General features: G+C 41.7%; 1 protein-coding gene across 5 annotated transcripts in view; it reads right to left on the bottom strand.

Moving 5' to 3' along the window:
* The window catches only part of PDE4D (phosphodiesterase 4D), a 1,492,536-nt gene that overhangs the window by 1,233,632 nt on the left and 245,697 nt on the right, over positions 1-13,207 (bottom strand). For 3 of the 5 annotated variants that reach the window (XM_004744606.3, XM_045075657.1, XM_004744610.3), the window contains one exon: positions 6,706-6,766. The exons of the other annotated variants lie outside the window; for them this stretch is intronic. The gene's annotated coding sequence lies outside the window, so the exon portion shown is untranslated. The remainder of the gene's footprint in view (positions 1-6,705; positions 6,767-13,207) is intronic. 5 annotated transcript variants of the gene reach the window in all.

Raw genomic sequence — 13,207 nt, 5'->3', positions numbered from 1 at the left:
AAAATCAATTTGCATCCATCAAGCTTAAATCCTTTTGTAGGCACAAGCAAAGAAGAAAAACTTCTTAAATTAAGTACATGATAAGAAACTGATAACTTCTTGAGCCCCATGTGTTCATGAAACAGATAAAAATGTTTCTGGAATTTGTTATTCTTTTTTTAAAGATTTTATTTTATATTTTATATTTATATTTTATTTTTATTTATTCACTTGCCAGAGAGAGGGAGAGAGAGAACATACACAAGGGGAGCAGTAGGCAGAGGGAGAAGCTGACTCCCCACTGAGCAGGGAGCCCCATATGGGTCTCAATCCCAGGACCCCAGGATCATGACCTGAGCTGAAGGCAGATGCTTAATTGACCGAGCCACCCAGGCATCCCAATTTGTTATTCTTTTGAATTTCGCCCTACATCACATATTCACTAGAAAAAGATAAAGTTCTCTCTGCTAATTATGTCCTATCACTAGGTGGGGTAAAGAACTTCAGTTCAATCTGTGTAATCGTGGCATAGACACTCCACCTGGCTCTCTAGACTCCTCACTCATCTCCCATCTTAGTGCGAGAAAGAAAGGGGGGACCTAGGTGTGCTAAGGCCCATGAGATCTACCATCATTACCCACAAAGTTTATCACCACCTGTGTATAGCAACAACACCAGATGCATTATGGACCTGAAACAAAAAACGCACAATAGCACAACTATAGAATGGGTTAGCTAACTACATCCGAGTTATCCTGCCTTTCAGACATTGGAAAGAACACCTGGTTTAATCATGAATTTAAATTATGCACAGTGTAGAATGCAAGGACTTCTAGAAATCATGGATTCCCCAAGGTCAAATCCTGACTCTCGCTGTAGGATCTCAAATCCTGACACTTACTTGCTATGGAACCTTGACCCATTACCTTCAGTTAGGTAAAGTCAGGATCAAGGTAGCTCCTCACATGTGAAGTCTTTATTAAATGGTAGCTGCTATTATCGTTATTTTCTCAACAGAAGGGTCCCTGCACCCCCGGAAGCCACTCTTTATTTCCAATCCAGTATCCTGCAGAAAGACAAGGGTTTCCTTGCCCTATGATTTAATCTTGAAATATAATGATTTAACAAAAATAATCAATGAGCCTAGGATCATCTCCAGCTTTAGCAGAGTAGAATACATTTAACATTAGAGAAATACGGAATCACCTTTTAAAATTCACTAATATTGTACACTTATTTTTTAACACTACTTCCTAGCTTTGTGGGATACACCTGAGAGAGTGTCCCTCCCACATGAAAGGGTATTTTCTATACTAAGAGTGATAATGGGAGAGAAGGGTGGCACAGAGGAAAATCTCACCTCTTATCCTGAAAGATAACCCTGGGGAGAATGGAAAGTGGAGGGGAAAATTGAAGTTGAAGTCAACGTCAGACGTGCCTCTACTCTCTAATTTTCTGTACTCTATTACTTGTTATTTGTGCAAGGAAGAGAGACAGGCTGGATGGGGGTGGAAAAAGAGCAGTAGAGGAGAAATCACTACAAATTATAAACAAAAACTTGGTCGTTGTGATTGACAGCTTCTCTTGGGACTTCCCAGGGGAGCCAATTAGCGCTGGTTGCTGAGGTGGGTTTGCTCACACAAACCTTTGTGCTAACATCCATCTGCACTATGCCTACTTCAGTGAAGCCACACACCTTCTGTTAAGAAAGTTTAGGACCAATCACCCCACAGAGAGAGTCCTGTTAAGTCTCTAAAGCAAATGTCTTAGGGTAAGCGGCAGGGAAACACCTTTAACTTCTATTGCCTTACTGGAAATCAAGACACTAAAAAATGATCTCGCTCATTCTTTCTGCTCCTCTTTCCTTCGCTTCTATCACCTGAGGCAATAGCAACCACACGATCCATGGAAATGTTAATCCACGGCTACGCCAGCTGCTGAGCCTGACTGTTTTCAGAAGTGAGAGAAGTCGTGTCGCAAGCGCAGATTATAAATCCAGGCAGAAAACAAATGACAAGAATTAGTAATACCTCCAAATTACTGTCTCCAGGAGCACTGGGAGACACAGTTCATGTGAGCCGTACAAAACAGTTAAAGCAGAGTTTAGCACCATCTGGGAAGCGGCCTGGCTAAACAGCTCCTGGAATAAAATTCTTTAGGGTGTTTCTACTGCTTCGATAAACAGGGCTCAGGATGCCTTGTGAATCCGTTTACTATAACTTCACACAAACTCACACCCGTTCTGTGGTCTTGTCTCCCCATGAGTGATACTTGTCTCCTACTATCTAACCATCAGGCAGCAAATTTTCTTTTTTTTTTTTTTAAAGATTTTATTTATTTATTTGACAGAGAGAAATCACAAGTAGATGGAGAGGCAGGCAGAGAGAGAGAGAGAGGGAAGCAGGCTCTCCGCCAAGCAGAGAGCCCGATGCGGGACTCGATCCCAGGACTCTTGAGAACATGACCTGAGCTGAAGGCAGCGGCTTAACCCACTGAGCCACCCAGGCGCCCAGGCAGCAAATTTTGACAAAACCTCTTTGTTATGAGCAGAGCTCTGTATAAGAGACTCTAAAAAAGAGAAGAAAATGCCTCCAAGTCCTCAGCTTTGAAAAGCAAAAATGAACAAAATTAACAAACTGGGTGTTGCTCCATGTGAAAGATAATACTATAAAAACAAACAAACCAACCAACCCTTGGGGAGTTCTGAAAAGGAAACAAAGACATAAATGCAGGAAAGACTCCCCAGAGAAGATCAGATATGAATTTAATTTTTTCTTTAGATTTTATTTATTTTATTTGACAGACAGAGATTACAAGCAGGCAGAGAGGCAGGCATTGAGAGAGAGAGGAGGAAGCAGGTTCCCTGCTGAGCAGAGAGCCCGATGCGGGGCTCGACCCCAGGACCCTGGGATCATGACCTGAGTGGAAGGCAGAGGCTTTAACCCACTGAGCCACCCAGACGCCCCTAAATTTAATTTTTTAAAGGTGAAACGTACATTGGCAGGGATGGGTAAAAAATGGAAGCAAAGTTCTAAAAGTGAAAATGCACAAAATGTCAAGCCTTAAAAGATAAGACTGAAGATCTAAAAGATATTCAGACTCCCCTCAAGCTCAAATCCTCCTGAAAACAACCAAAGGGAAATCAAAGATAGATTTCTCTAAATTCTATATAGGCCAAATTCTTCCAGAGATGATTCTGTCTTCCTCTCCCTGGTACAATTCTGTCTGCTGACTAATTTGACCTCAGCACAAAAGAAAATGATGGTACCTCAACTAAAGAAATTACAAAATGCTGGAATAAATTCTTTTCATCCCACCCCCATCCTCTCTTATGGACGCCAGCTTTCCCCATGAACAAATTAAAGTTGGAGAAGATAACCCAGAAAAAAATGATATCGAGAGAGACAGGCACTAAGTTCCTTTCAGGTTCATTAGGCAAATGGAACGGGATATCTCAGAAGGTGGAAGGTAAAGCTGGTTACCAAATTCAGCAAAATCAGGCAAAGTCTGTATCAACAAAAGCACATCAGTCTTAGCTGAGCTTAAACTGAGGATGTGGGTTATGTCTTCAGGATCTATTCTTCTCTGTACTGGGATACCCCTGAGGTTGGAAGGACTTGGCAAAGTTAGTGAGGAGCTGGACGCTCTGCTCACGCCCTTCACTATAACTATTTAAACTCCGTAGCTAACACTGTGGTCCTTACTCAGAAAGGGGCCTTAAGAAGTCCTCATTCATTTATTCAAAAATTACTTTTATCAAGTACGTGTTCAGTGCCAGGCCTCACTGTACTAGACACCAAGGATAGAATGTTGAAAATTTAAAGATGTGTTTTCCACTCTGTGCAGTTTATATTAAAGAGGGGAAACAGTAGAAAGGCAGAAATACACTTGATCCATTCAAAGAATAATGGGTGCATTATATTCTGATCCTCTCCCCACCCCACCCCCACTGGTGAGAGTGGTTGATGTTCCCACCCTAGGGGATGTGGGAATCAAATGAATGCATGATACCCAATACTGGACAGCTGAGATCCACAAGAGTTCACAAGGCACACTGACTCACAGCTCCCGGGTGGCCACTGCTTGCCATACAGGGCCACATGGAGCCTCATTCAGGAGTAGCGTGAACAAGCAGAGGCTGTGGAGACAGGTTTCATAGTAACAATGGGATGATGTGACCCCTCCTTGCCATAGGAAGATGTGACTGGCATGTTTGAATAGTTCCACAGGGTGACAGGGCACTCAAGCCCACCACTCAAGGTGAAGCACACTGTGCTTGGTTCGTGTGATAAGAACTGTTTAGCTAGACTCTTTTATCCACAGCAGCACAATCGGGAAGAGAACTGGTGGGTAGGCGCAGCTTTACCACAGGTCAAGGCAGTACATATTGAACCTTATCACACAGGTACACACAAGACAGTTCAAGGTCCAGCCCTGGGAGTACTAACGCTCCCTGAGAAAACCTCCCTGTTTTCTTCCACTCCTCCTTCCCTCAGGTGGCAAAACAGCTCAGGCACACAATGAGTCCTGGGGACCACCCATATGTGTCTCGGGTCCAACTCTGCTCCTCAAAGAATGCTACCCTCATTCTGGAAAGCCACGCCACTGGGGCAGCCAGGAAGGGCACAGGGCTTTTGGAAGCACTTTCTCTGATAGCAGTATTCAATGCAAGTTAGGAAAGTTAGTGAACATAACCAAAGTTAACAGAAGTTCAGAGAACATTGGTCCCTCCTGAGAGAGCCAACAGCATGACAGAGGCAGCCGCACACAGACCAGGGAGGAAGGGCGCTTTGTCTAACGGGCTTGCTGAGAAGCAGCAGAAGGCCGGAAGTGCGAAACTGAATGCAAGAGAAAGAACAGGCAGAGGTTTTAAGCATTGAGCAGCCTGTTGACACCCCTGCCTCAAACACAATGCTGACATCAGTCAATGTAATGGAGAAAGAGGGGGGAAAAAAAAGCTATTTAGAGACATTGCATCTCTTGCAAAGGATGTGGTTTGCTTCCCCCACAGCAGGCTAACCGAAAACCCCAGGAAAGCAGCTTCAAGAGACACAGAGAGTGGAATCAGAGTATTTTTTCAAAAGAATTTATAAGTAAGGCAATCCTGAAGTTCAACAGTCTACAAATCTACAAGTTTTGAAGAAGAAAAAGTCACTCCCAAAGAGCTGGTGTGCTCCTTGTTTGCTCCCCTTTGTCCCTCTGTGCCCTCCAGCGTGGGCAGCCCTGCCACGGAAAGAGGACTGCTGTGCGAGGGGACCTGACTGGCTCCAGACTTCAGAGTCCTGAACGGTCACTGCATCCACACCTGGCCGTCCAGGCTACATACATCAGTCCACCCAGTCCCATGTAGATACACGACCTAGCTCAATAAATGTAAAAGGTTCACTTCTAAGAGAGTAGAAGGAAGGACTCTGAAGGTCATACCCATCAGTCTTCACACGGTTCTCCGTGAATCAGAAATAGAAGGTCAGTGGACACATTCCCTCTTCCATTCCATGCTCAGCCAAAAATCGTCACTGTGTCCTCCCAGGCTGCAGACCAAATGATAATGTCCCAACCACTTCCCTTTAGAACAGACTGAGAGGACTGAAGAAAAGCATAGGGTATAATTCATGAACCCTATGGCTTCCACCCAGACCACCTAGGGACTGCTTTACTCTTCCTGTGTCTCCTACCACCAGAAAGTTCTCAGCAGAAATGGCAGCTGAAGAACAGGACTCAACTGGATGACAGAATGAAGCGCTCAGCAGAAAAGAATTAAGTAGTTAAGAAGTTGAAACTATGGGCACCTGGGTGGCTCAGTGGGTTAAAGCCTCATGGTCTCAGGGTCCTGGGATGGAGCCCCACATCGGGCTCTCTGCTCAGCAGGGAGCCTGCTCCCTCCTCCCCCCGCCTCTCTGCCTACTTGTGATCTCTCGCTCTCTGTTAAATAAATAAATAAAATATTTTTTAAAAAGTTGAAACTGTATATACATTTTTATTGTAATTTCATCAGAAATTGCCCTGGGGGTGGGGGGAAGGTCTGGGGAAAAAATATTTAAGAATATATCAACAAAGAAAAGAAAGGAGACCTTTCTCAGGGCCCATTACTGTACCTATGAGGTTCTCCAAAGCGGTTGAAGTCAGGACAGAACCATTTTGTGTGCATCCATACCTATGTGTATACTCTTTTGTATTTTCAAAATTGTATTAGTGAGATTGAAGTAGATAAATAAAAACATTTCAGGGCACCTGGGTAGCTCAGTTGGTTAAGCATCTGCCATCATTTCAGGTCATGATCTCGGGGTCCTGGGATGGAGTGTCATCAGGCTCCCTGCTCAGTGGTGTGTCTGCTTCTCCCTCTTCCCTTTCCCCTGGTTCATGATCTCTCTCTCACTCTTTCTCTCAAATAAATAAATTCTTAAAAAAAAAAATTCAAATATACATACACATAAAAGATCACGAGAACACTCCAAAACAATACGACACCAGGGGAGCTATTTATTCTATGGGAAAAAGAACTTGAGCTGGAAGCAGACACACTCAGCTTAGTCTCGTATTAACTGTGTGCCCTGGGGCAAAATATTGACCCTTTGAGCTTCAGTATCCCCACCTATAAAAAAAAAAAAAAAATGATGGCACCACCTACACTGGAGCATTACTTCTCATCAGGAGTAAGTATTAGCTGTGAAAGTAACTTGCCTCCTACTGGCCCTTCCAAGTAGTAAGAAAGGTTCCTGTCCTTACCTTTTACACCACTTCTTTGTTCAAGCCAGAGATTCCATCCTCTCTTTTGATTCAAGGCTCTCTGCAGAGATTAAATTGTGGAAAGCTTAACAACTTGGAAAACATGATCAGACAGCTGTTTCTAGATCTATGTTTGCGACTTTATTGCACCAAAGAAAACACTCTTCCTTTATCTGCAAAATCTGCTGTCTGTGGCAAGATTTATCAGGGCCCTTCAGGGCTTTCTGACAAAGTAAGGGCATCTCTCCTTCCTTCCCAGTTAAAAGGCAGGCTCTAGCAGATGTGTTGCTCTTGTCAGTGGTGTTTTTTTTTTCCCTAGCTTAAGGTTTTGCAAAGACAGAATCGTGCAAAGACAGAATCGTGCAAAACCAGAGGAAGAGAGGTTTGTCCAGCCTTGCACTTTGCAGGCTATCCAGGCAGAGAGCTGCTATGGCATCTGCCAGAATGAACAATCCAAGTGTACAGAGGCCATGTCCTGCCCTGCCATCATCATCACGATCAAGGACATATAAAGGAAACTGCCAGATAACAGAAGGAAACAAACATTCTCAAAGCAAAAGTCTATCACCATGCACACAATAAAAGCATAAAGTATGGCCAGGGGGATGGGTAAGAACAGGTACCTAACACCGTGTTCTCAGACACACATTATATTTGCTTACTTCTAGGAGTCATCAATGACTCAGAAGCTAGTCCTCTTGATCTAGTAAAAGCTCTCACAGGGAGGAGGAGTAGGGAAGCCACTCCCACAAACAGCAGCAACAGCCATACCACCCTGAGGTCTCTCCACAGACATAAATGGGAACCTCTTCACATGTGGTCTGGGGCCTCACAGCCTTAGTGACTTACAGAGCACTGTAGAAAGCATATGACTAGGAGCACGCTTGTAACGTGATCCCAAGTCTCCCAGACAACTCTGTTTCAGGGCAAACACTAGAAACCCCAGATCTAGTCCCAGCTCTTCCTCCAACTCCCCTACGGGAGAGAAGGCAAATCATCTTTAACCTGCCTTTTCTCCAAAATGAGAGATCTGTACTATAAATGTTTCTTAATCTGAGGTCTCAAATCCTGAAATTTTGACAGATTTTTTTGTCTAAGGTCTGATGTTCATTTTTTTTTTAAAGATTTTATTTATTTATTTGACAGAGATCACAAGTAGGCAGAGAGGCAGGCAGAGAGAGAGAGAGGAGGAAGCAAGCTCCCCGCCAAGCAGAGAGCCCGATGCGGGGCTCAATCCCAGGACCCCGGGATCACGACCTGAGCCAAAGGCAGAGGCTTTAACCCACTGAGCCACCCAGGTGCCCCCATTTTTTTTTTTATGAGAAAAGTTCCTTATCATTCATCAGATCCTCAGTGAGGACCAAAAATATACTAAGAACAACAAAACTAAATAATTCATAAGGTCCCTTCCAGATCCTGATTTTCAGGGCAAGTTTTTCTGATTATAAAAGCAATGTACACTCATTGCAGAAAATTAGAAAATGTAGCCAGAAAGAAAACCTTCCTTTAACTGGGTGAGCCAGCGATAACTAGTAACATCTAAATAAATGTAAATATTTTGTGTATTTCGTATTTTTGATGGTATAGTCAATATTATGCTCTACATATTTGTCACACATTAAAAATTCTTTGAAACCAACACCTCTAATAGTCAAATAATATTTCATCATAAGGCGGAAATTATGTTTTATTTAATGATCCCCCTGTTACTGAACATTTATATTGATTCTACTGTTTTGCCATTATCAATAAGGCAACATTTTTCAATGAACATTCTTCAAATTTTGATCACATTTTTTGAAGGCAATGGGGAACTATTAAAAGATTTTGAACACAGAAACAGCAGAACTGCTCTTTTTCTTATGACCGTGTAGGAAATTAACTGAAGTGGAGAGACTAAAAGGCTTGGTGATAAGGGAGGAAGTTATTGTCTGAGAGCCTGAACAAAGGAAGGGATAGTGAGGCTAGACACAAGGCCCAGAAGTAGAACACAGCCAGAAGGAAATTACCATGAGTCAGTGGTTCTGAGGAAGAGAGGAGAGTCTAAGATTAAGCTGAGATTTCTAGCCTTCATTTTTGGAAGATCAAGTATACCATATCCAAGAGAGGGAAGGAAGGCTGAGAAGCTGGTTTGGAGACAAAAATAAGCAGTCTTATCCCTAGAGGGTCACTGCAAGAATGATAACCACACATGCAATTATTGAGCTACATGGTTTTTAAATTGCAACAAAACAGTTTTTAAAAAGTGACTAATTATTTATAACATAAACTAGAAAGTAGAAGCCAAGAGAACTCATTAGTATATAATTTCTTAGCTCTTGAACATCAGAATTCAAGTAATTAGGTATTAGTCAATAAACATAAAGTGTAGAAGCTGAACAGTGTGCTTCACTCAAACCAGAACAATTTTTCATCATCCGAACTATATAACCCAGATTATTTTTAAAGATTATACCATATTTTTTACCTGTATTTCTTTTATTTTCCTTTTCCTTTTTATGGGTTATTTTATTCAGTACTATTTGAGGTAAATGAGGTAAGTGCTAAGGTGAAACAAAAACAGAAATCAAGGTCACTAACATGCAAAATGCCACCACATGTCACGGGCCCAGAGCTCTATTTCCAGAAGAAGGTTACCTAGGATTCTAATTCAGGGAAGACTTTTTGAGCTTTCTCACAACATAGTAAAGCAATTAGAAATAACAAGTAGAAATTTTTTCAATGGGGCTCCCACTTATCATTCATGCCCCCCCTCCCCACAATTCTGAAACGGTAACCCTGGACTTAAATTTAAAGTGTCATCTTCTATTTAAAGATTTACCATGTAAATATTGCTACATCATTCTTTATTAATGAAACATATCCATTCCAAAAACTTCAGCTTACCTAGCAAGAACATCCATGTATTTCTCATAAGGTTCTTTGACAACCCCATTTTACTGATTTCAAGATACCAAACGGAATAGAGGATATGGATAGTGACCAAAGGGCAGGAGGCTGCTGATGTAACTTCCATTTCAATATGAGGTTACTTTTTTTTTTTTCTTCAATAGCTACCCTCTCTAATGTGATCAGTCTATTTACTGAATTTTTAATGTAGCAGAGACTGGTACTATGTGCTGCTGCTCTTAAGTTGAAGAGAAATGTAATTGATCACATTATTTCCTTGTAACTGGGAAATAAAGGAACAAAGAAACTAACCAGTTTCTTCTAACCTCTAATCCTCCAATTTCAGTTTCTGATTCTTTTTTCACCAGGCCCACACCAGGTGAGAGGAAGACTGACTACTTACATGAGAGTCAGAGAGGCATAATCCTCACAAAATAACAAGCCCTGTGGAGTAATTTTGAAAGCCATTTAAAAGGCCAGGAGAAATGTTCTCATAACCCCCAGTCGTGCCTGTGCTAACCTGGTTTTCAGAGAAGACAATGGGAAATATGATACAAAGAGCCTGATATGTCATTTCAAATGAAGCATAGCACTTAAATGGATTAATATGGAGTTACACACTGCACTGGACTATCCTCTTACAAATAAAGGAAAAAGAACATGAAATAATTTGAGAGAATGGCACGCAGTATTAAGAACAGCAAAGTTGGGGCGCCTGGGTGGCTCAGTGGTTTGGGCTGCTGCCTTCTGCTCGGGTCATGATCTCAGGGTCCTCGGATCGAGCCCCGCATCGGGCTCCCTGCTCCGCAGGAAGCCTGCTTCCCTCTCTCTCTCTCTCTGCCTGCCTCTCTGCCTACTTGTGATCTCTGTCTGTCAAATAAATAAATAAAATCTTTAAAAAAAAAAAAAAAAAAGAACAGCAAAGTATCTCAAGACCATGATCTGTGCCCTAATTGCAGGAGCAAATGAAGCTTGAGGTAAACCCTGAGAAATACCATTTAGATAAGCCCAGGAGATGGAGAATGAGGAAACAGATCTGAGGGCAATGCCTGAGTATCAGGCATGAGGAAAAGCACAGAAGAATAAGCCTAAATGGTTCCCAACTTAGGGAGTCAAGGCCCAGGGAGAAAGACCCCACAGGCCCTCAGGGTGCCAGGCGCCCCCTATAGGAGAAACTCTGACATTAATTTGCACTGAGATGTGGTCTAGAAAGGGACCATTGTCCCTCTGCAGGGAAGTCACCAGCAGAATAGTGCTCTGCAAATTTGCAAAAGAAGAACTGACAAAACAGAAATGCGAAGCAGAAGCTGTCAAAGCCAGATGGCTGCTGGGGCGCAGAATTCTGGTGGCATACTGACAGAAGGCCCGGGAGATGCTAGGCTGAAGTGTTTCACCAATCCATACACTTACTTGTTCACTGTTTATTCACTGAAGTTTGGGTTATGTTACAAAATATCCTTAGGCAAATTCCTGTGTAGGAAATGAACTACAATTTTTTAAACCTGGCATTTCCTTCAAAGTCGGGAATTCTAGCTCCCTGGAAGAGGAGATTCCACAGATCTGCAGATCTTTTAGAATGGTGCGACTTCCTCACTCACCAAAGGAAAGTGCCAGCTGTGCAAGCTGAAGGAGCTTGATTCTTCTCCGCCCGGCTGCTAATTAAGTGTGTATCAGGCAATTTACCACATACAATCAGAGATCCAAAGTAAAAAAAAAAAAAAAAAAAAAAAAAAAAAGGTGAGAATTAAGAATATGGATTTGTGTCAGTGAAACGAGAACCTCCATCTGGTTGTCGAAGAAAATGGAACCTAAAAATAAATAAATAAATAAATAACTGCTGTAAGCATATAAATAATATAATTGCTAACTAAGGTCTTTTTAAAAACCATGATGCTTTTTGGAAGAAGAAAATATGTCATTCAACCTACTTAGAATACTCCTCCGCTAATTTTAGGTGTACCTTCTCAGAGATCCTTCTGTGAGAACTGTGATGAACAGAGAAGCCATTCCCTATACCGTGGTTTGTATTTTTCTAACAGTTTCAACTACAACACTGCCCTCTCACTGGTCTGCCATGACAAGCTCCTTTCTTTGTGCTCCTGGGAATTTTGTTTATTAATATTTATTGAAGCTAGACTATACTACAGACACTGGGCTTGATGCTAAGGACACAGTGGTAAAGAAGATAACCTCTACCCTTGGGAAAATGTTGAGGAAGATAGACAAGAAGAAAATGAAGTTCAGGGTGATTACTGCAACATTAAGCATAACAAGGGTATGTAGGCCTTCAGAGGGGTGGGATCAAGAAAGCAATCTATTCCCAAGCAGTATCTTGCCAAAAGGAAGAGTAAGGATCAGGCATATGGGAAAATGGAAAGACACTCAGTAGAGGCTCACCTACTCAAAGGCTTACAGAGAAAATGGTGCCCATAGAAAATGCATCATTTAAGATGGAAAGAATTCCAGGAAAGGTGCGCAAAGCACTGAATCCTTAGTGACTTCTCTTACTTAGTTTTAAACTGAAGTATAGTTGACATACCATATTAGTTTCAGGTGTGCAACATAGTGATTTGATGACTATATACATTACGAAATGCTCATTACCATAAGTGTTATCATCATCTGTCACCATAGAAAGTTAGTACAATATTATTGACTATATTCCTTATGCTGTACTTTATATTCCTGTAGCTTATTTATTTTAAAACTGGAATATGTTAATCCTATGAATTATTTTTAAGTCATATTAAGAAATTTAGAATGAACTCTGAGAGCAACAGAGAATCACTGAAGCATTTTAAAGATGAGAAATGACAAGAATAAACAGTTTAGGTGCTATATGGAAAATGGGTAAGAAAAGGCCAGTCTGAAGACAAAGAGGTAAGTTAGAGCACTGCAATTTAAGAGACCATGGTCACCTGAACCAGAGTAGTGGCTGTCATCCTAGGGGAAAGCAGGTGTTTTCAAGACTAGTAGAATCCATGCATCCTAATAATAAGTTCCATTTGGAGTAGAAGAAAAGAGCAAGAGTAAAAGATGACTCCCAAATTACCACTGAGATAAAGAATGCAGAGAGAGAAACATATGTGGGGGAAATGAGCTCTATTTGGGGCACACTGAATTTGAGACAACTTTGCAAAGTTTAAGAACGGTGTCCATCAAATGACTGGGGAAAGAGAGAGAGAGAGACCTGACCTAGCCATGTAGAGATTGAATTATCAGAACATGGATGTTTCTTGATAACATTAGAAGAGATAAACATGTCCAGTCAGAGCATATGAAAGGAGAAGAGATTTCTCTGATGATACTGGTTTCAGGGCTTTGTCTCTAGATCCAAGTTACCTTAAAGGGGAGAGGTCTCATTCTCTTGCAATGTACCAGAATGATTATTTCATCCCGTTACCCAATTTTTAACTAGTAATGACTAGGAAAACCATGAAAGATGGTGGTCAGGTGAATGATGGTGGGAGTGTAGAGGAATGAGAGGAAAGGAGTAAGCAGGATGTTCAATATTTGTTCTGAAAAATAAGGATGACACTATCACTGGTGGGATTCCTAGGCAAACAAGGAGCAAGTTAAGTCTGTGATCATCACTTTCACGAGACGAAGAAGT

Source organism: Mustela putorius, unplaced genomic scaffold (genome assembly GCF_011764305.1).
Source record: "Mustela putorius furo isolate JIRA1106 unplaced genomic scaffold, ASM1176430v1.1 tig00000145_pilon_pilon_pilon, whole genome shotgun sequence".
NCBI lineage: Eukaryota > Metazoa > Chordata > Mammalia > Carnivora > Mustelidae > Mustela > Mustela putorius.
Note: the sequence above shows the minus strand (reverse complement) of the source record. Positions and strands in the feature narration are given on the sequence as shown.